The sequence below is a fragment of the Melospiza melodia genome, chromosome 3, assembly GCF_035770615.1.
Source record: "Melospiza melodia melodia isolate bMelMel2 chromosome 3, bMelMel2.pri, whole genome shotgun sequence".
In the NCBI taxonomy this organism is placed as follows: domain Eukaryota; kingdom Metazoa; phylum Chordata; class Aves; order Passeriformes; family Passerellidae; genus Melospiza; species Melospiza melodia.
This window is the reverse complement of record NC_086196.1, coordinates 84,597,781-84,620,612: the sequence shown is the minus strand read 5'-3', so window position 1 is coordinate 84,620,612 and position 22,832 is coordinate 84,597,781.

Sequence of the window (22,832 nt, the reverse complement as noted above, 5' to 3'; positions counted from 1 at the left end):
GTACCAAGTGCGTCCGGGAATCTGCCATCCAGAAGCGGGGCAGCTTACTTTTGTTTGCCAGGGAAACGGGCCGAGGTTTTTGTCTGGGGGCCTATGGCTGGGAGTGACCGGCTGGCTCCTGAAAAGCTACGATAGGCAGGATGGTGACCAGACCCATGGTGGCACCAGTGCCAAGTTGGGCTGGTTTGATAGTACCAAGTGGCTCCTGCAATCTGCCATCAAAAAGTTGGCAGGCGAGTTTTGTTTTCCAGGGAAAAGCGCCGTTGTTTGTGTTTGGGGGCCTGTGGCAGGGAGTGGCCGGCTGGCTCCTTAGAATCCACGATACGCAGGATGGTTCCCAGACCAGTGGTGGCACCAGTGCCAAGTCGGGCTGGTTTGATAGTACCAAGTGCGTCCTGCAATCTGCCATCCAGAAGCGGGGCAGCTTACTTTTGTTTGCCAGGGAAACGGGCCGAGGTATTTGTCTGGGGGCCTATGGCTGGGAGTGACCGGCTGGCTCCTGAAAAGCTACGATAGTCAGGATGGTGACCAGACCCATGGTGGCACCAGTGCCAAGTTGGGCTGGTTTGATAGTACCAAGTGGCTCCTGCAATCTGCCATCAAAAAGTTGGCAGGCGAGTTTTGTTTTCCAGGGAAAAGCGCCGTTGTTTGTGTTTGGGGGCCTGTGGGTGGGAGTGGCCGGCTGGCTCCTTAGAATCCACGATACGCAGGATGGTTCCCAGACCAGTGGTGGCACCAGTGCCAAGTCGGGCTGGTTTGATAGTAACAAGTGCGTCCTACTATCTGCCATCCAGAAGCGGGGCAGCTTACTTTTGTTTGCCAGGGAAACGGTCCGAGGTTTGTGTCTGGGGGCCTATGGCTGGGAGTGACCGGCTGGCTCCTGAAAAGCTACGATAGGCAGGATGGTGACCAGACCCATGGTGGCACCAGTGCCAAGTTGGGCTGGTTTGATAGTACCAAGTGGCTCCTGCAATCTGCCATCAAAAAGTTGTCAGGCGAGTTTTGTTTTCCAGGGAAAAGCGCCGTTGTTTGTGTTTGGGGGCCTGTGGCTGGGAGTGGCCGGCTGGCTAATTAGAATCCACGATACGCAGGATGGTTCCCAGACCAGAGGTGGCAACAGTGACAAGTCGGGCCAGTTTGATGCTGCAAAGTGGCTCCTGCAATCTGCCATCCAGAAGCAGGGCTGCTTACTTTTGTTTGCCAGGGAAAGGAGCCGAGGTTTTTGTCTGGGGGCCTATGGCTGGGAGTGACCAGCTGGCTCCTGAAAAGGTACGATAGGCAGGATGGTTACCAGACCCATGGTGGCACCAGTGCCAAGTTCGGCTGATTTGATAGTACCAAGTGGCTCCTGCAATCTGCCATCAAAAAGTTGGCAGGCGAGTTTTGTTTTCCAGGGAAAAGCGCCGTTGTTTGTGTTTGGGGGCCTGTGGGTGGGAGTGGCCGGATGGCTAATTAGAATCCACGATACGCAGGATGTTTCCCAGACCTAAAGTGGCACCAGTGACAAGTCGGGCCAGTTTGATGGTGCAAAGTTGCTACTGAAATCTGCCATCCAGAAACGGGGCAGCTTACTTTTGTTTGCCAGGGAAACGGGCCAAGGTTTGTGTCTGGGGGCCTATGGCTGTGAGTGACCGGCTAGGTCCTGAAAAGCTACGAGAGGCATGATGGTGACCAGACCCATGGTGGCACCAGTGCCAAGTTGGGCTGGTTTGATAGTACCAAGTGGCTCCTGCAATCTGCCATCAAAATTTGGCAGGCGAGTTTTGTTTTCCAGGGAAAAGCGCCGTGTTTTGGGTTTGAGGGCCTGCGGCTGGGAGTGGCCGGCTGGCTCCTTAGAATCCACGATACGCAGGATGGTTCCCAGACCAGAGGTGGCACCAGTGCCAAGTTGGGCTGGTTTGATTATACCAAGTGGCTCCTGCAATCTGCCATCCAGAAGCGGGGCAGCTTACTTTTGTTTGCCACGGAAACGGGTCGAGCTTTGTGTCTGGGGGCCTATGGCTGGGAATGACCGGCTGGTTCCTGAAGAGCTACGATGTGCAGGATGGTGACCAGACCCATGGTGGCACCAGTGCCAAGTTGGGCTGGTTTGATAGCACCAAGTGGCTCCTGCAATCTGTCATCAAAATTTGGCAGGCGAGTTTTGTTTTCCAGGGAAAAGCGTCGTTGTTTGTGTTTGGGGGCCTGTGGCTGGGAGTGTCCGGATGGCTAATTAGAATCCACGATACGCAGGATGGTTCCCAGACCCAAGGTGGCACCAGTGCCACATTGGGCTGGTTTGATAGTACCAAGTGCGTCCGGCAATCTGCCATCCAGAAGCGGGGCAGCTTTCTTTTTTTTGCCAGGGAAACGGGCCGAGCTTTGTGTCTTGGGGCCTATGGCTGGGAGTGACCGGCTGGCTCCTGGAAAGCTACGATAGGCAGGATGGTGACCAGACCCATGGTGGCACCAGTGCCAAGTTGGGCTGGTTTGATAGTACCAAGTGGCTCCTGCAATCTGCCATCAAAAAGTTGGCAGGCGAGTTTTGTTTTCCAGGGAAAAGCGTCGTTGTTTGTGTTTGAGGGCCTGTGGCTGGGAGTGGCCGGCTGGCTCCTTAGAATCCACGATACGCAGGATGGTTCCCAGACTTGACGTGGCACCAGTGCCAAGTCGGGCTGGTTTGATAGTACCAAGTGCGTCCTGCAATCTGCCATCCAGAAGTGGGGCAGCTTACTTTTGTTTTCCAGGGAAACGGGCCGAGGTTTTTGTCTGGGGGCCTATGGCTGGGAGTGACCGGCTGGCTCCTGAAAAGCTACGATAGGCAGGATGGTGACCAGACCCATGGTGGCACCAGTGCCAAGTTGGGCTGGTTTGATAGTACCAAGTGGCTCCTGCAATCTGCCATCAAAAAGTTGTCAGGCGAGTTTTGTTTTCCAGGGAAAAGCGCCGTTGTTTGTGTTTGAGGGCCTGTGGCTGGGAGTGGCCGGCTGGCTCCTTAGAATCCACGATACGCAGCATGGTATCCAGACCCAAGGTGGCACCAGTGCCAAGTTGGGCTGGTTTGATAATACCAAGTGGTTCCTGCAATCTGCCATCCAGAAGCGGGGCAGCTTACTTTTGTTTGCCAGGGAAACGGGCCGAGCTTTGTGTCTGGGGGCCTATGGCTGGGAGTGACCGGATGGCTCCTGAAAAGCTACCATAGGCAGGATGGTGACCAGACCCATGGTGGCACCAGTGCCAAGTTGGGCTGGTTTGATAGTACCAAGTGGCTCCTGCAATCTGCCATCAAAATTTGGCAGGCGAGTTTTGTTTTCCAGGGAAAAGCGCCGTGTTTTGGGTTTGAGGGCCTGCGGCTGGGAGTGGCCGGCTGGCTCCTTAGAATCCACGATACGCAGGATGGTTCCCAGACCAGAGGTGGCACCAGTGCCAAGTCGGGCTGGTTTGATTATACCAAGTGGCTCCTGCAATCTGCCATCCAGAAGCGGGGCAGCTTACTTTTGTTTGCCACGGAAACGGGTCGAGCTTTGTGTCTGGGGGCCTATGGCTGGGAATGACCGGCTGGTTCCTGAAGAGCTACGATGTGCAGGATGGTGACCAGACCCATGGTGGCACCAGTGCCAAGTTGGGCTGGTTTGATAGCACCAAGTGGCTCCTGCAATCTGTCATCAAAATTTGGCAGGCGAGTTTTGTTTTCCAGGGAAAAGCGTCGTTGTTTGTGTTTGGGGGCCTGTGGCTGGGAGTGGCCGGATGGCTAATTAGAATCCACGATACGCAGGATGGTTCCCAGACCCAAGGTGGCACCAGTGCCACATTGGGCTGGTTTGATAGTACCAAGTGCGTCCGGCAATCTGCCATCCAGAAGCGGGGCAGCTTTCTTTTTTTTGCCAGGGAAACGGGCCGAGCTTTGTGTCTTGGGGCCTATGGCTGGGAGTGACCGGCTGGCTCCTGGAAAGCTACGATAGGCAGGATGGTGACCAGACCCATGGTGGCACCAGTGCCAAGTTGGGCTGGTTTGATAGTACCAAGTGGCTCCTGCAATCTGCCATCAAAAAGTTGGCAGGCGAGTTTTGTTTTCCAGGGAAAAGCGTCGTTGTTTGTGTTTGAGGGCCTGTGGCTGGGAGTGGCCGGCTGGCTCCTTAGAATCCACGATACGCAGGATGGTTCCCAGACTTGACGTGGCACCAGTGCCAAGTCGGGCTGGTTTGATAGTACCAAGTGCGTCCTGCAATCTGCCATCCAGAAGTGGGGCAGCTTACTTTTGTTTTCCAGGGAAACGGGCCGAGGTATTTGTCTGGGGGCCTATGGCTGGGAGTGACCGGCTGGCTCCTGAAAAGCTACGATAGGCAGGATGGTGACCAGACCCATGGTGGCACCAGTGCCAAGTTGGGCTGGTTTGATAGTACCAAGTGGCTCCTGCAATCTGCCATCAAAAAGTTGTCAGGCGAGTTTTGTTTTCCAGGGAAAAGCGCCGTTGTTTGTGTTTGAGGGCCTGTGGCTGGGAGTGGCCGGCTGGTTCCTTAGAATCCACGATACGCAGGATGGTTCCCAGACCTGAGGTGGCACCAGTGCCAAGTCCGGCTAGTTTGATGGTGCAAAGTGGCTCCTGCAATCTGCCATGCAGAAGCGGGGCAGCTTACTTTTGTTTGCCAGGGAAACGGGCCGAGCTTTGTGTCTGGGGTCTATGGCTGGGAGTGACCGGCTGGCTCCTGAAAAGCTACGATAGGCAGGATGGTGACCAGACCCATGGTGGCACCAGTGCCAAGTTGGGCTGGTTTGATAGTACCAAGTGGCTCCTGTAATCTGCCATCAAAATTTGGCAGGCGAGTTTTGTTTTCTAGGGAAAAGCGCCGTTGTTTGTGTTTGGGGGCCTGTGGCTGGGAGTGGCCGGCTGGCTCCTTAGAATCCACAATACGCAGGATGGTTCCCAGACCTGAGGTGGCACCAGTGCCAAGTTGGGCTGGTTTGATAGTACCAATTGCGTCCTGCAATCTGCCATCCAGAAGCGGGGCAGCTTACTTTTGTTTTCCAGGGAAACGGGCCGAGGTATTTGTCTGGGGGCCTATGGCTGGGAGTGACCGGCTGGCTCCTGAAAAGCTACGATAGGCAGGATGGTGACCAGACCCATGGTGGCACCAGTGCCAAGTTGGGCTGGTTTGATAGTACCAAGTGGCTCCTGCAATCTGCCATCAAAAAGTTGTCAGGCGAGTTTTGTTTTCCAGGGAAAAGCGCCGTTGTTTGTGTTTGGGTGCCTGTGGCTGGGAGTGGCCGGCTGGCTCCTTAGAATCCACGATACGCAGGATGGTTCCCAGACCAGTGGTGGCACCAGTGCCAAGTCGGGCTGGTTTGATATTAACAAGTGCGTCCTACTATCTGCCATCCAGAAGCGGGACAGCTTACTTTTGTTTGCCAGGGAAACGGGCCGAGCTTTGTGTCTGGGGGCCTATGGCTGGGAGTGACCGGCTGGCTCCTGAAAAGCTACGATAGGCAGGATGGTGACCAGACCCATGGTGGCACCAGTGCCAAGTTGGGCTGGTTTGATAGTACCAAGTGGCTCCTGCAATCTGCCATCAAAAAGTTGTCAGGCGAGTTTTGTTTTCCAGGGAAAAGCGCCGTTGTTTGTGTTTGGGGGCCTGTGGCTGGGAGTGGCCGGCTGGCTAATTAGAATCCACGATACGCAGGATGGTTCCCAGACCAGAGGTGGCAACAATGACAAGTCGGGCCAGTTTGATGGTGCAAAGTGGCTCCTGCAATCTGCCATCCAGAAGCAGGGCTGCTTACTTTTGTTTGCCAGGGAAAGGAGCCGAGGTTTTTGTCTGGGGGCCTATGGCTGGGAGTGACCAGCTGGCTCCTGAAAAGGTACGATAGGCAGTATGGTTACCAGACCCATGGTGGCACCAGTGCCAAGTTCGGCTGATTTGATAGTACCAAGTGGCTCCTGCAATCTGCCATCAAAATGTTGGTAGGCGAGTTTTGTTTTCCAGGGAAAAGCGCCGTTGTTTGTGTTTGGGGGCCTGTGGGTGGGAGTGGCCGGATGGCTAATTACAATCCACGATACGCAGGGTGGTTCCCAGACCTAAAGTGGCACCAGTGACAAGTCGGGCCAGTTTGATGGTGCAAAGTTGCTACTGAAATCTGCCATCCAGAAACGGGGCAGCTTACTTTTGTTTGCCAGGGAAACGGGCCAAGGTTTGTGTCTGGGGGCCTATGGCTGTGAGTGACCGGCTAGGTCCTGAAAAGCTACGAGAGGCATGATGGTGACCAGACCCATGGTGGCACCAGTGCCAAGTTGGGCTGGTTTGATAGTACCAAGTGGCTCCTGCAATCTGCCATCAAAAAGTCGGCAAGCGAGTGTTGATTTCCAGGGAAAAGCGCCGTTGTTTGTGTTTGGGGGCCTGTGGCAGGGAGTGGCCGGCTGGCTCCTTAGAATCCACGATACGCAGCATGGTTCCCAGACCCAAGGTAGCACCAGTGCCAAGTCGGGCTGGCTTGATAATACCAAGTGGTTCCTGCAATCGGCCATCAAAAAGTTGGCAGGCGAGTTTTGTTTTCCAGGGAAAAGCGCCGTTGTTTTTGTTTGGGGGCCTATGGGTGGGAGTGGCCGGCTGGCTCCTTAGAATCCACGAGACGCAGGATGGTTCCCAGACCTGAGGTGGCACCAGTGCCAAGTTGGGCTGGTTTGATAGTACCAAGTGCGTCCTGCAATCTGCCATCCAGAAGCGGGGTAGCTTACTTTTGTTTGCCAGGGAAACGGGCCGAGGTTTGTGTCTCGGGGCCTATGGCTGGGAGTGACCGGCTGGCTCCTGAAAAGCTACGATAGGCAGGATGGTGACCAGACCCATGGTGGCACCAGTGCCAAGTTGGGCTGGTTTGATAGTACCAAGTGGCTCCTGCAATCTGCCATCAAAAATTTGGCAGGCGAGTTTGTTTTCCAGGGAAAAGCGCCGTTGTTTGCGCCTGGGGCCCTATGGCCTGGAGTGGACGGATGGCTAATTAGAATCCACGATACACAGGATGGTTCCCAGACCCATGGTGGCACCAGTGCCAAGTTGGGCTGGTTTGATAATACCAAGTGGTTCCTGCAATCTGCCATCCAGAAGCGGGGCAGCTTACTTTTGTTTGCCAGGGAAACGGGCCGAGGATTGTGTCTGGGGGCCTAAGCCTGGAAGTGACCGGCTGGCTCCTGAAAAGCTACGATAGGCATGATGGTGACCAGACCCATGACGGCACCAGTGCCAAGTTGGGCTGGTTTGATAGTACCAAGTGGCTCCTGCAATCTGCCATCAAAAACTTGGCAGGCGAGTTTTGTTTTCCAGGGAAAAGCGCCGTTGTTTGTGTTTGGGGGCCTGTGGCTGGGAGTGGCCAGCTGGCTCCTTAGAATCCACGATACTCAGCATGGTTCCCAGACCAGAGGTAGCACCAGTGCCAAGTTGGGCTGGTTTGATTGTAACAAGTGCGTCCTGCAATCTGCCATCCAGAAGCGGGGCAGCTTACTTTTTTTTGCCAGGGAAACGGGCCGAGGTTTGTGTCTGGGGGCCTATGGCTGGGAGTGGCCGGCTGGCTCATGAAAAGCTACGATAGGCAGGATGGTGACCAGACCCATGGTGGCACCAGTGCCAAGTTGGGCTGGTTTGATAGTACCAAGTGGCTCCTGCAATCTGCCATCAAAAAGTCGGCAAGCGAGTGTTGATTTCCAGGGAAAAGCGTCGTTGTTTCTGTTTGGGGGCCTGTGGCTGGGAGTGGCCAGCTGGCTCCTTAGAATCCACGATACGCAGCATGGTTCCCAGACCCATGGTGGCACCAGTGCCAAGTTGGGCTGGTTTGATAGTAACAAGTGCGTCCGGGAATCTGCCATCCAGAAGCGGGGCAGCTTACTTTTGTTTGCCAGGGAAACGGTCCGAGGTTTGTGTCTGGGGGCCTATGGCTGGGAGTGACCGGCTGGCTCCTGAAAAGCTACGATAGGCAGGATGGTGACCAGACCCATGGTGGCACCAGTGCCAAGTTGGGCTGGCTTGATAATACCAAGTGGTTCCTGCGATCGGCCATCAAAAAGTTGGCAGGCGAGTTTTGTTTTCCAGGGAAAAGCGCCGTTGTTTGTGCCTGGGGCCCTATGGCCTGGAGTGGACGGATGGCTAATTAGAACCCACGATACGCAGGATGGTTCCCAGACCTGAGGTGGCACCAGTGCCAAGTTGGGCTGGTTTGACGGTGCAAAGTGGCTCCTGCAATCTGCCATGCAGAAGCGGGGCAGCTTACTTTTGTTTGCCAGGGAAACGGGCCGAAATATTTGTCTGGGGGCCTCTGGCTGGGGGTGGCTGGCTGGCTCATGAAAAGCTACGATAGGCAGGATGGTGACCAGACCCATGGTGGCACCAGTGCCAAGTTGGGCTGGTTTGATAGTACCAAGTGGTTCCTGCAATCGGCCATCAAAAAGTTGGCAGGCGAGTTTTGTTTTCCAGGGAAAAGCGCCGTTGTTTGTGCCTGGGGCCCTATGGCCTGGAGTGGACGGATGGCTAATTAGAATCCACGATACACAGGATGGTTCCCAGACCCATGGTGGCACCAGTGCCAAGTTGGGCTGGTTTGATAGTAACAAGTGGTTCCTGCAATCTGCCATCCAGAAGCGGGGCAGCTTACTTTTGTTTGCCAGGGAAACGGTCCGAGGTTTGTGTCTGGGGGCCTATGGCAGGGAGTGACCGGCTGGCTCCTGAAAAGCTACGATAGGCAGGATGGTGACCAGACCCATGGTGGCACCAGTGCCAAGTTGGGCTGGCTAGATAATACCAAGTGGTTCCTGCAATCGGCCATCAAAAAGTTGGCAGGCGAGTTTTGTTTTCCAGGTAAAAGCGCCGTTGTTTGTGCCTGGGGCCCTATGGCCTGGAGTGGACGGATGGCTAATTAGAATCCACGATACACAGGATGGTTCCCAGACCCATGGTGGCACCAGTGCCAAGTTGGGCTGGTTTGATAGTACCAAGTGGTTCCTGCAATCTGCCATCCAGAAGCGGGGCAGCTTACTTTTGTTTGCCAGGGAAACGGGCCAAGGTTTGTGTCTGGGGGCCTATGGCTGTGAGTGACCGGCTAGGTCCTGAAAAGCTACGAGAGGCATGATGGTGACCAGACCCATGGTGGCACCAGTGCCAAGTTGGGCTGGTTTGATAGTACCAAGTGGCTCCTGCAATCTGCCATCAAAAAGTCGGCAAGCGAGTGTTGATTTCCAGGGAAAAGCGCCGTTGTTTGTGTTTGGGGGCCTGTGGCAGGGAGTGGCCGGCTGGCTCCTTAGAATCCACGATACGCAGCATGGTTCCCAGACCCAAGGTGGCACCAGTGCCAAGTCGGGCTGGCTTGATAATACCAAGTGGTTCCTGCAATCTGCCATCAAAAAGTTGGCAGGCGAGTTTTGTTTTCCAGGGAAAAGCGCCGTTGTTTTTGTTTGGGGGCCTATGGGTGGGAGTGGCCGGCTGGCTCCTTAGAATCCACGAGACGCAGGATGGTTCACAGACCTGAGGTGGCACCAGTGCCAAGTTGGGCTGGTTTGATAGTACCAAGTGCGTCCTGCAATCTGCCATCCAGAAGCGGGGTAGCTTACTTTTGTTTGACAGGGAAACGGGCCGAGGTTTGTGTCTGGGGGCCTATGGCGGGGAGTGACCGGCTGGCTCCTGAAAAGCTACGATAGGCAGGATGGTGACCAGACCCATGGTGGCACCAGTGCCAAGTTGGGCGGGTTTGATAGTACCAAGTGGCTCCTGCAATCTGCCATCAAACACTTGGCAGGCGAGTTTTGTTTTCCAGGGAAAAGCGCCGTTGTTTGTGTTTGGGGGCCTGTGGCTGGGAGTGGCCGGCTGGCTCCTTAGAATCCACGATACTCAGCATGGTTCCCAGACCAGAGGTGGCACCAGTGCCAAGTTGGGCTGGTTTGATTGTAACAAGTGCGTCCGGGAATCTGCCATCCAGAAGCGGGGCAGCTTACTTTTGTTTGCCAGGGAAACGGGCCGAGGTTTGTGCCTGGGGGCCTATGGCTGGGAGTGGCCGGCTGGCTCCTGAAAAGCTACGATAGGCAGGATGGTGACCAGACCCATGGTGGCACCAGTGCCAAGTTGGGCTGGTTTGATAGTACCAAGTGGCTCCTGCAATCTGCCATCAAAAAGTTGGCAGGAGAGTTTTGTTTTCCAGGGAAAAGCGCCCTTGTTTGTGTTTGGGGGCCTGTGGCTGGGAGTGGCCGGCTGGCTCCTTAGAATCCACGATACGCAGGATGTTTCCCAGACCCAAGTTGGCACCAGTACCAAGTAGGGCTGGTTTGATACTACCAAGTGGCTCCTGCAATCTGCCATCCAGAAGTGGGGCAGCTTACTTTTGTTTGCCAGGGAAACGGGCCGAGGTTTTTGTCTGGGGGCCTACGGCTGGGAGTGACCGGCTGGCTCCTGAAAAGCTACGATAGGCAGGATGTTGACCAGACCCATGGTGGCACCAGTGCCAAGTTGGGCTGATTTGATAGTACCAAGTGGCTCCTGCAATCTGCCATCAAAAAGTTGGCAGGCGAATTTTGTTTTCCAGGGAAAAGCGCCGTTGTTTGTGTTTGGGGGCCTGTGGCAGGGAGTGGCCGGCTGGCTCCTGAAAAGCTACGATAGGCAGGATGGTGACCAGACCCATGGTGGCACCAGTGCCAAGTTGGGCTGGTTTATAGTACCAAGTGGCTCCGGCAATCTGCCATCAAAAAGTTGGCAGGCAAGTTTTGTTTTCCAGGGAAAAGCGCCGTTGTTTGTGTTTGGGGGCCTATGGCTGGGAGTGGCCGGCTGGCTCCTTAGAATCCACGATACGCAGGATGGTTCCCAGACCTGAGGTGGCACCAGTGCCAAGTTGGGCTGGTTTGATAGTACCAAGTGCGTCCTGCAATCTGCCATCCAGAAGCGGGGTAGCTTACTTTTGTTTGCCAGGGAAACGGGCCGAGGTTTGTGTCTGGGGGCCTATGGCTGGGAGTGACCGGCTGGCTCCTGAAAAGCTACGATAGGCAGGATGGTTCCCAGACCCATGGTGGCACCAGTGCCAAGTTGGGCTGGTTTGATAGTACCAAGTGGCTCCTGCAATCTGCCATCAAAAAGTTGTCAGGCGAGTTTTGTTTTCCAGGGAAAAGCGCCGTTGTTTGTGTTTGGGTGCCTGTGGCTGGGAGTGGCCGGCTGGCTCCTTAGAATCCACGATACGCAGGATGGTTCCCAGACCAGAGGTGGCAGCAATGCCAAGTCGGGCTGGTTTGATGGTGAAAAGTGGCTCCTGCAATCTGCCATCCAGAAGCGGGATAACTTACTTTTGTTTGCCACGGAAACGGGCCGAGATTTGTGTCAGGGGGCCTATGGCTGGGAGTGACCGGCTGGCTCCTGAAAAGCTACGATAGGCAGGATGGTGACCAGACCCATGACGGCACCAGTGTCAAGTTGGGCTGGTTTGATAGTACCAAGTGGCTCCGGGAATCTGCCATCAAAATTTGGCAGGCGAGTTTTGTTGTCCAGGGAAAAGCGCCGTTGTTTGTGTCTGGGGGCCTGTGGCTGGGAGTGACCGGCTGGCTCTTTAGAATCCACGATACGCAGGATGGTTCCCAGGCCAGAGGTGGCACCAGTGCCAAGTTGGGCTGGTTTGATACTACCAAGTGCGTCCTGGAATCTGCCATCCAGAAGCGGGGCAGCTTACTTTTGTTTGCCAGGGAAATGGGCCGAGGTTTTTCTCTGGGGGCCTATGGCAGGGAGGGACCGGCTGTCTCCTGAAAAGCTACGATAGGCAGGATGGTGACCAGACCCATGGTGGCACCAGTGCCAAGTTGGGCTGATTTGATAGTAGCAAGTGGCTCCTGCAATCTGCCATCAAAAAGTTGGCAGGCGAGTTTTGTTTTCCAGGGAAAAGCGCTGTGGTTTGTGTTTGGGGGCCTGTGGCTGGGAGTGACCGGCTGGCTCCTTAGAATCCACGATACGCAGGATGGTTCCCAGACTAGAGGTGGCACCAATGCCAAGATGGGCTGGTTTGATAGTACCAAGTGGCTCCTGCAATCTGCCATCCAGAAGCGGGGCAGCTTGCTTTTGTTTGCCAGGGAAACGGGTCGAGCTTTGTGTCTGGGGGCCTATGGCTGGGAGTGACCGGCTGGCTCCTGATAAGCTACGATAGGCAGGATGGTGACCAGACCCATGGTGGCACCAGTGCCAAGTTGGGCTGGTTTGATAGTACCAAGTGGCTCCTGCAATCTGCCATCAAAAAGTTAGCAGGCAAGTTTTGTTTTCCAGGGAAAAGCGCCGTTGTTTTTGTTTGGGGGCCTATGGCTGGGAGTGGCCGGCTGGCTCCTTAGAATCCACGATACGCAGGATGGTTCCCAGACCTGAGGTGGCACCAGTGCCAAGTCGGGCTGGTTTGATAGTACCAAGTGGCTCCTGCAATCTGCCATCCAGAAGCGGGGTAGCTTACTTTTGTTTGCCAGGGAAACGGGCCGAGGTTTGTGTCTCGGGGCCTATGGCTGGGAGTGACCGGCTGGCTCCTGAAAAGCTACGATAGGCAGGATGGTGACCAGACCCATGGTGGCACCAGTGCCAAGTTGGGCTGGTTTGATAGTACCAAGTGGCTCCTGCAATCTACCATCAAAAACTTGGCAGGCGAGTTTTGTTTTCCAGGAAATAGCCCTGTGGTTTTGTTTGGGGGCCTGTGGCTGGGAGCGACCGGCTGGCTCCTTAGAATCCACGATACGCAGGATGGTTCCCAGACCCAAGGTGGCACCAGTGCCAAGTTGGGCTGGTTTGATAGTACCAAGTGGTTCCTGCCATCTGCCATCCAGAAGCGGGGCAGCTTACTTTTGTTTTCCAGGGAAACGGGCCGAGGTTTTTGTCTGGGGGCCTATGGCTGGGAGTGACCGGCTGGCTCGTGAAAAGCTACGATAGGCAGGATGGTGACCAGACCCATGACGGCACCAGTGCCAAGTTGGGCTGGTTTGATAGTACCAAGTGGCTCCTGCAATCTGCCATCAAAAACTTGGCAGGCGAGTTTTGTTTTCCAGGGAAAAGCGCCGTTGTTTGTGTTTGGGGGCCTGTGGCTGGGAGTGGCCGGCTGGCTCCTTAGAATCCACGATACTCAGCATGGTTCCCAGATCAGAGGTGGCACCAGTGCCAAGTTGGGCTGGTTTGATAGTACCAAGTGCGTCCGGGAATCTGCCATCCAGAAGCGGGGCAGCTTACTTTTGTTTGCCAGGGAAACGGGCCGAGGTTTTTGTCTGGGGGCCTATGGCTGGGAGTGACCGGCTGGCTCCTGAAAAGTTACGATAGGCAGGATGGTGACCAGACCCATGGTGGCACCAGTGCCAAGTTGGGCTGGTTTGATAGTACCAAGTGGCTCCTGCAATCTGCCATCAAAAAGTTGGCAGGCGAGTTTGTTTTCCAGGGAAAAGCGCCGTTGTTTGTGTTTGGGGGCCTGTGGCAGGGAGTGGCCGGCTGGCTCCTTAGAATCCACGATACGCAGGATGGTTCCCAGACCCAAGGTGGCACCAGTGCCAAGTTGGGCTGGTTTGATACTACCAAGTGCGTCCTGGAATCTGCCATCCAGAAGCGGGGCAGCTTACTTTTGTTTGCCAGGGAAACGGGCCGAGGTATTTGTCTGGGGGCCTACGGCTGGGAGTGACCGGCTGGCTCCTGAAAAGCTACGATAGGCAGGATGGTGACCAGACCCATGGTGGCACCAGTGCCAAGTTGGGCTGGTTTGATAGTACCAAGTGGCTCCTGCAATCTGCCATCAAAAACTTGGCAGGCGAGTTTTGTTTTCCAGGGAAAAGCGCCGTTGTTTGTGTTTGGGTGCCTGTGGCTGGGATTGGCCGGCTGGCTCCTTAGAATCCACGATACGCAGGATGGTTCCCAGACCAGTGGTGGCACCAGTGCCAAGTCGGGCTGGTTTGATAGTAACAAGTGCGTCCTACTATCTGCCATCCAGAAGCGGGGCAGCTTACTTTTGTTTGCCAGGGAAACGGGCCGAGCTTTGTGTCTGGGGGCCTATGGCTGGGAGTGACCGGCTGGCTCCTGAAAAGCTACGATAGGCAGGATGGTGACCAGACCCATGGTGGCACCAGTGCCAAGTTGGGCTGGTTTGATAGTACCAAGTGGCTCCTGCAATCTGCCATCAAAAAGTTGGCAGGCGAGTTTTGTTTTCCAGGGAAAAGCGCCGTTGTTTGTGTTTGGGGGCCTGTGGCTGGGAGTGGCCGGCTGGCTAATTAGAATCCACGATACGCAGGATGGTTCCCAGACCAGAGGTGGCAACAGTGACAAGTCGGGCCAGTTTGATGGTGCAAAGTGGCTCCTGCAATCTGCCATCCAGAAGCAGGGCTGCTTACTTTTGTTTGCCAGGGAAAGGAGCCGAGGTTTTTGTCTGGGGGCCTATGGCTGGGAGTGACCAGCTGGCTCCTGAAAAGGTACGATAGGCAGGATGGTTACCAGACCCATGGTGGCACCAGTGCCAAGTTCGGCTGATTTGATAGTACCAAGTGGCTCCTGCAATCTGCCATCAAAATGTTGGTAGGCGAGTTTTGTTTTCCAGGGAAAAGCGCCGTTGTTTGTGTTTGGGGGCCTGTGGCTGGGAGTGGCCGGCTGGCTCCTTAGAATCCACGATACGCAGGATGTTTCCCAGACCCAAGTTGGCACCAGTACCAAGTAGGGCTGGTTTGATACTACCAAGTGGCTCCTGCAATCTGCCATCCAGAAGCGGGGCAGCTTACTTTTGTTTGCCAGGGAAACGGGCCGAGGTTTGGGTCTGAGGGCCTATGGCTGGGAGTGACCGGCTGGCTCCTGAAAAGCTACGATAGGCAGGATGTTGACCAGACCCATGGTGGCACCAGTGCCAAGTTGGGCTGATTTGATAGTACCAAGTGGCTCCTGCAATCTGCCATCAAAAAGTTGGCAGGCGAATTTTGTTTTCCAGGGAAAAGCGCCGTTGTTTGTGTTTGGGGGCCTGTGGCAGGGAGTGGCCGGCTGGCTCCTGAAAAGCTACGATAGGCAGGATGGTGACCAGACCCATGGTGGCACCAGTGCCAAGTTGGGCTGGTTTGATAGTACCAAGTGGCTCCGGCAATCTGCCATCAAAAAGATGGCAGACGAGTTTTGTTTTCCAGGGAAAAGCACCGTTGTTTGTGTTTGGGGGCCTGTGCCTGGGAGTGGACGGATGGCTAATTAGAATCTACGATACGCAGGATGGTTCCCAGACCAGAGGTGGCACCAGTGCCAAGTCGGGTGGTTTGATAGTAGCAAGTGGCTCCTGCAATCTGCCATCCAGAAGCGGGACAGCTTACTTTTGTTTGTCAGGGAAACGGGCCGAGTTTTGTGTCTGTGGGCCTACGGCTGGGAGTGACCGGCTGGCTCCTGAAAAGCTACGATAGGCAGGATGGTGACCAGACCCATGGTGGCACCAGTGCCAAATTGGGCTGGTTTGATAGTACCAAGTGGCTCCTGCAATCTGCCATCCAGAAGCGGGGCAGCTGAGTTTTGTTTGCCAGAGTAAAGGGCCGTGGGTTGTGTTTGGGGGCATATGGCTGGGAGTGGCCACCTGGCTCCTTAAAATGCACGATACGCCGCATGGTAACCAGACGCAAGGTGGCACCAGTGCCAAGTCAGGCTGTTTTTGTAGTACCCAGTGGCTCCTGCAATTTGCCATCCAGAAGCGGGGCAGTTGAATTTTGTTTGCTAGAGAAAAGGGCTGTGGTTTGTGTTTGGGGGCCTATGGCTGAGAGTGGCCGGCTGGCCCCTGAAAATCAACGATAGGCAGGATGGTTCCCAGATCCAAGGTGGCACCAGTGCCAAGTAAGGCTGGTTGTAGGGTTCAAAGTGACTCCTGCAATCTGCCATCCAGAAGCGGGACAGCTGAGTTTTTTTTGCCAGAGAAAATGTCCATGGTTTCTTTTTGGGGCATACGGCTGGGAATTGCCGGCTGGCTCCTTAAAATGCTCGATACGCAGGATGGTTCCCAGAGCCAAGGTGGCACCACTGCCAAGTCGGGCTCTTTTTGTAGTACCAAGTGCGTCCTGCAATTTGCCATCCAGAAGAGGGGCAGTTGAGTTTTGTTTGCCAGAGAAAAGGGCCGAGGTTTGTGTTTGGGGGCATATGGCTGGGAATGACCGGCTGGCCCCTGAAAATCCACGATACGCCGGATGGTTCCCAGATCCAAGGTGGTACCATTACCAAGTCGGGCTGGTTTGATAGTCCCAAGTGGCTCCTGCAAACTGCCATCCAGAAGCGGGGCAGCTGAGTTTTGTTTTCCAGGGAAATGGGCCTTTGTTTGTGTTTGGGGGCCTGTGGCTGGGAGTGTTCGGCTGGTTCCTGAATATGTACGATACGTAGGATTGTTCCGAGATCCAAGTTGGCAGCAGTGCCATGTTGTGCTGGTGTGATAGTCCCAAGTGGCTCCTGCAATCTGCCATCCAGAAGTGGGGCAGTTGATTTTTGTTTGCCAGAGAAAAGGTCCGTGGTTTGTTTTTGGGGGCATATGGCTGAGAGTGGCTGGCTGGCCCCTGAAAATCCACGATACACAGGATGGTTCCCAGATCCAAGGTGGCACCTGTGCCAAGTCGGGCTGATTTGATAGTACTAAGTAGCTCCTGCAATCTGCCATCCAGAAGCGGGGCAGCTTACTTTTGTTTGCCAGGGAAACGGGCCGAGTTTTGTGTCTCGGGGCCTATGGCTGAGAGTGACCGGCTGGCTCCTGAAAAGCTACAATAGGCAGGATGGTGACCAGACCCATGGTGGCACCAGTGCCAAGTTGGGCTGGTTTGATAGTACCAAGTGGTTCCTGCAATCTGCCATCCAGAAGCAGGGCAGCTGAGTTTTGTTTTCCAGGGAAAAGCGCCGTTGTTTGTGTCTGCGGGCCTGTGGCTGGAGTGGCCGGCTGGCTCCTTTCAACACACGATACGCCGGATGGTTCCCAGACCCAAGGTGGCACCAGTGCCAGGTTGGGCTGGTTTGATAGTACCAAGTGCTTCCTGCAATCTGCCATCAAAATGTTGGCAGGCGAGTTTTGTTTTCCAGGGAAAAGCGCCGTTCTTTGTGTTTGGGGGCCTGTGGCTGGGAGTGGCCGTCTTGCTAATTGGAATCCACGATACGCAGGATGGTTCCCAGACCTGAGGTGGCACCAGTGACAAGTCGGGCCAGTTTGATGGTGCAAAGTGGCTCCTGCAATCTGCCATCCAGAAGCGGGGCAGCTTACTTTTGTTTTCCAGGGAAACGGGCCGAGGTTTGTGTCTGGGGGCCTATGGCTGGGAGTGACCGGCTGGCTCCTGAAAAGCTACGATAGGCAGGATGGTGACCAGACCCATGGTGGCACCAGTGCCAAGTTGGGCTGATTTGATATTACCAAGTGGCTCCTGCAATCTGCCATCAAAAATTTGGCAGGCGAGTTTTGATTTCCAGGGAAAAGCGCCGTTGTTTGTGTTTGGGGGCCTGTGGCTGAGAGTGGCCGGCTTGCTAATTGGAATCCACGATACGCAGGATGGTTCCCAGACCTGACGTGGCACCAGTGCCAAGTCGGGCTAGTTTGATGCTGCAAAGTGGCTCCTGCAATCTGCCAAGCAGAAGCGGGGTAGCTTACTTTTGTTTGCCAGGGAAAATGGCCGAGGTTTTTGTCTGGGGGCCTATGGCTGGGAGTGACCGGCTGGCTCCTGAAAAGCTACGATAGGCAGGATGGTGACCAGACCCATGGTGGCACCAGTGCCAAGTTGGGCTGATTTGATAGTAGCAAGTTGCTCCTGCAATCTGCCATCAAAAAGTTGGCAGGCGAGTTTTATTTTCCAGGGAAAAGCGCCGTTGTTTGTGTTTGGGGGCCTGTGGCTGGGAGTGGCCGGCTGGCTCCTTAGAATCCACGATACGCAGCATGGTATCCAGACCCAAGGTGGCACCAGTGCCAAGTTGGGCTGGTTTGATAATACCAAGTGGTTCCTGCAATCTGCCATCCAGAAGCGGGGCAGCTTACTTTTGTTTGCCAGGGAAACGGGCCGAGGTTTGTGTCTGGGGGCCTATGGCTGGGAGTGACCGGATGGCTCCTGAAAAGCTACCATAGGCAGGATGGTGACCAGACCCATGGTGGCACCAGTGCCAAGTTGGGCTGGTTTGATAGTACCAAGTGGCTCCTGCAATCTGCCATCAAAATTTGGCAGGCGAGTTTTGTTTTCAAGGGAAAAGCGCCGTGTTTTGGGTTTGAGGGCCTGCGGCTGGGAGTGGCCGGCTGGCTCCTTAGAATCCACGATACGCAGGATGGTTCCCAGACCAGAGGTGGCACCAGTGCCAAGTCGGGCTGGTTTGATTATACCAAGTGGCTCCTGCAATCTGCCATCCAGAAGCGGGGCAGCTTACTTTTGTTTGCCACGGAAACGGGTCGAGCTTTGTGTCTGGGGGCCTATGGCTGGGAATGACCGGCTGGTTCCTGAAGAGCTACGATGTGCAGGATGGTGACCAGACCCATGGTGGCACCAGTGCCAAGTTGGGCTGGTTTGATAGCACCAAGTGGCTCCTGCAATCTGTCATCAAAATTTGGCAGGCGAGTTTTGTTTTCCAGGGAAAAGCGTCGTTGTTTGTGTTTGGGGGCCTGTGGCTGGGAGTGGCCGGATGGCTAATTAGAATCCACGATACGCAGGATGGTTCCCAGACCCAAGGTGGCACCAGTGCCACATTGGGCTGGTTTGATAGTACCAAGTGCGTCCGGCAATCTGCCATCCAGAAGCGGGGCAGCTTTCTTTTTTTTGCCAGGGAAACGGGCCGAGGTTTGTGTCTGGGGGCCTATGGCTGGGAGTGACCGGCTGGCTCCTGGAAAGCTACGATAGGCAGGATGGTGACCAGACCCATGGTGGCACCAGTGCCAAGTTGGGCTGGTTTGATAGTACCAAGTGGCTCCTGCAATCTGCCATCAAAAAGTTGGCAGGCGAGTTTTGTTTTCCAGGGAAAAGCGTCGTTGTTTGTGTTTGAGGGCCTGTGGCTGGGAGTGGCCGGCTGGCTCCTTAGAATCCACGATACGCAGGATGGTTCCCAGACTTGACGTGGCACCAGTGCCAAGTCGGGCTGGTTTGATAGTACCAAGTGCGTCCTGCAATCTGCCATCCAGAAGTGGGGCAGCTTACTTTTGTTTTCCAGGGAAACGGGCCGAGGTTTGTGTCTGGGGGTCTATGGTTGGGAGTGGCCGGCTGGCTCCTGAAAAGCTACGATAGGCAGGATGGTGACCAGACCCATGGTGGCACCAGTGCCAAGTTGGGCTGGTTTGATAGTACCAAGTGGCTCCTGCAATCTACCATCAAAAACTTGGCAGGCGAGTTTTGTTTTCCAGGAAATAGCCCTGTGGTTTTGTTTGGGGGCCTGTGGCTGGGAGCGACCGGCTGGCTCCTTAGAATCCACGATACGCAGGATGGTTCCCAGACCCAAGGTGGCACCAGTGCCAAGTTGGGCTGGTTTGATAGTACCAAGTGGTTCCTGCCATCTGCCATCCAGAAGCGGGGCAGCTTACTTTTGTTTTCCAGGGAAACGGGCCGAGGTTTTTGTCTGGGGGCCTATGGCTGGGAGTGACCGGCTGGCTCGTGAAAAGCTACGATAGGCAGGATGGTGACCAGACCCATGACGGCACCAGTGCCAAGTTGGGCTGGTTTGATAGTACCAAGTGGCTCCTGCAATCTGCCATCAAAAACTTGGCAGGCGAGTTTTGTTTTCCAGGGAAAAGCGCCGTTGTTTGTGTTTGGGGGCCTGTGGCTGGGAGTGGCCGGCTGGCTCCTTAGAATCCACGATACTCAGCATGGTTCCCAGATCAGAGGTGGCACCAGTGCCAAGTTGGGCTGGTTTGATAGTACCAAGTGCGTCCGGGAATCTGCCATCCAGAAGCGGGGCAGCTTACTTTTGTTTGCCAGGGAAACGGGCCGAGGTTTTTGTCTGGGGGCCTATGGCTGGGAGTGACCGGCTGGCTCCTGAAAAGTTACGATAGGCAGGATGGTGACCAGACCCATGGTGGCACCAGTGCCAAGTTGGGCTGGTTTGATAGTACCAAGTGGCTCCTGCAATCTGCCATCAAAAAGTTGGCAGGCGAGTTTGTTTTCCAGGGAAAAGCGCCGTTGTTTGTGTTTGGGGGCCTGTGGCAGGGAGTGGCCGGCTGGCTCCTTAGAATCCACGATACGCAGGATGGTTCCCAGACCCAAGGTGGCACCAGTGCCAAGTTGGGCTGGTTTGATACTACCAAGTGCGTCCTGGAATCTGCCATCCAGAAGCGGGGCAGCTTACTTTTGTTTGCCAGGGAAACGGGCCGAGGTATTTGTCTGGGGGCCTATGGCTGGGAGTGACCGGCTGGCTCCTGAAAAGCTACGATAGGCAGGATGGTGACCAGACCCATGGTGGCACCAGTGCCAAGTTGGGCTGGTTTGATAGTACCAAGTGGCTCCTGCAATCTGCCATCTAAAACTTGGCAGGCGAGTTTTGTTTTCCAGGGAAAAGCGCCGTTGTTTGTGTTTGGGTGCCTGTGGCTGGGATTGGCCGGCTGGCTCCTTAGAATCCACGATACGCAGGATGGTTCCCAGACCAGTGGTGGCACCAGTGCCAAGTCGGGCTGGTTTGATAGTAACAAGTGCGTCCTACTATCTGCCATCCAGAAGCGGGGCAGCTTACTTTTGTTTGCCAGGGAAACGGGCCGAGCTTTGTGTCTGGGGGCCTATGGCTGGGAGTGACCGGCTGGCTCCTGAAAAGCTACGATAGGCAGGATGGTGACCAGACCCATGGTGGCACCAGTGCCAAGTTGGGCTGGTTTGATAGTACCAAGTGGCTCCTGCAATCTGCCATCAAAAAGTTGTCAGGCGAGTTTTGTTTTCCAGGGAAAAGCGCCGTTGTTTGTGTTTGGGGGCCTGTGGCTGGGAGTGGCCGGCTGGCTAATTAGAATCCACGATACGCAGGATGGATCCCAGACCAGAGGTGGCAACAGTGACAAGTCGGGCCAGTTTGATGGTGCAAAGTGGCTCCTGCAATCTGCCATCCAGAAGCAGGGCTGCTTACTTTTGTTTGCCAGGGAAAGGAGCCGAGGTTTTTGTCTGGGGGCCTATGGCTGGGAGTGACCAGCTGGCTCCTGAAAAGGTATGATAGGCAGGATGGTTACCAGACCCATGGTGGCACCAGTGCCAAGTTCGGCTGATTTGATAGTACCAAGTGGCTCCTGCAATCTGCCATCAAAAAGTTGGCAGGCGAATTTTGTTTTCCAGGGAAAAGCGCCGTTGTTTGTGTTTGGGGGCCTGTGGCAGGGACTGGCCGGCTGGCTCCTGAAAAGCTACGATAGGCAGGATGGTGACCAGACCCATGGTGGCACCAGTGCCAAGTTGGGCTGGTTTGATAGTACCAAGTGGCTCCGGCAATCTGCCATCAAAAAGATGGCAGACGAGTTTTGTTTTCCAGGGAAAAGCGCCGTTGTTTGTGTTTGGGGGCCTGTGCCTGGGAGTGGACGGATGGCTAATTAGAATCTACGATACGCAGGATGGTTCCCAGACCAGAGGTGGCACCAGTGCCAAGTCGGGTGGTTTGATAGTAGCAAGTGGCTCCTGCAATCTGCCATCCAGAAGCGGGACAGCTTACTTTTGTTTGTCAGGGAAACGGGCCGAGTTTTGTGTCTGTGGGCCTACGGCTGGGAGTGACCGGCTGGCTCCTGAAAAGCTACGATAGGCAGGATGGTGACCAGACCCATGGTGGCACCAGTGCCAAATTGGGCTGGTTTGATAGTACCAAGTGGCTCCTGCAATCTGCCATCCAGAAGCGGGGCAGCTGAGTTTTGTTTGCCAGAGAAAAGGCCCGTGGGTTGTGTTTGGGGGCATATGGCTGGGAGTGGCCACCTGGCTCCTTAAAATGCACGATACGCCGCATGGTAACCAGACGCAAGGTGGCACCAGTGCCAAGTCAGGCTGTTTTTGTAGTACCCAGTGGCTCCTGCAATTTGCCATCCAGAAGCGGGGCAGTTGAATTTTGTTTGCTAGAGAAAAGGGCTGTGGTTTGTGTTTGGGGGCCTATGGCTGAGAGTGGCCGGCTGGCCCCTGAAAATCAACGATAGGCAGGATGGTTCCCAGATCCAAGGTGGCACCAGTGCCAAGTAAGGCTGGTTGTAGGGTTCAAAGTGACTCCTGCAATCTGCCATCCAGAAGCGGGACAGCTGAGTTTTTTTTGCCAGAGAAAATGTCCATGGTTTCTTTTTGGGGCATACGGCTGGGAATTGCCGGCTGGCTCCTTAAAATGCTCGATACGCAGGATGGTTCCCAGAGCCAAGGTGGCACCACTGCCAAGTCGGGCTCTTTTTGTAGTACCAAGTGCGTCCTGCAATTTGCCATCCAGAAGAGGGGCAGTTGAGTTTTGTTTGCCAGAGAAATGGGCCGAGGTTTGTGTTTGGGGGCATATGGCTGGGAATGACCGGCTGGCCCCTGAAAATCCACGATACGCCGGATGGTTCCCAGATCCAAGGTGGTACCATTACCAAGTCGGGCTGGTTTGATAGTCCCAAGTGGCTCCTGCAAACTGCCATCCAGAAGCGGGGCAGCTGAGTTTTGTTTTCCAGGGAAATGGGCCTTTGTTTGTGTTTGGGGGCCTGTGGCTGGGAGTGTTCGGCTGGTTCCTGAATATGTACGATACGTAGGATTGTTCCGAGATCCAAGTTGGCAGCAGTGCCATGTTGTGCTGGTGTGATAGTCCCAAGTGGCTCCTGCAATCTGCCATCCAGAAGTGGGGCAGTTGATTTTTGTTTGCCAGAGAAAAGGTCCGTGGTTTGTTTTTGGGGGCATATGGCTGAGAGTGGCTGGCTGGCCCCTGAAAATCCACGATACACAGGATGGTTCCCAGATCCAAGGTGGCACCTGTGCCAAGTCA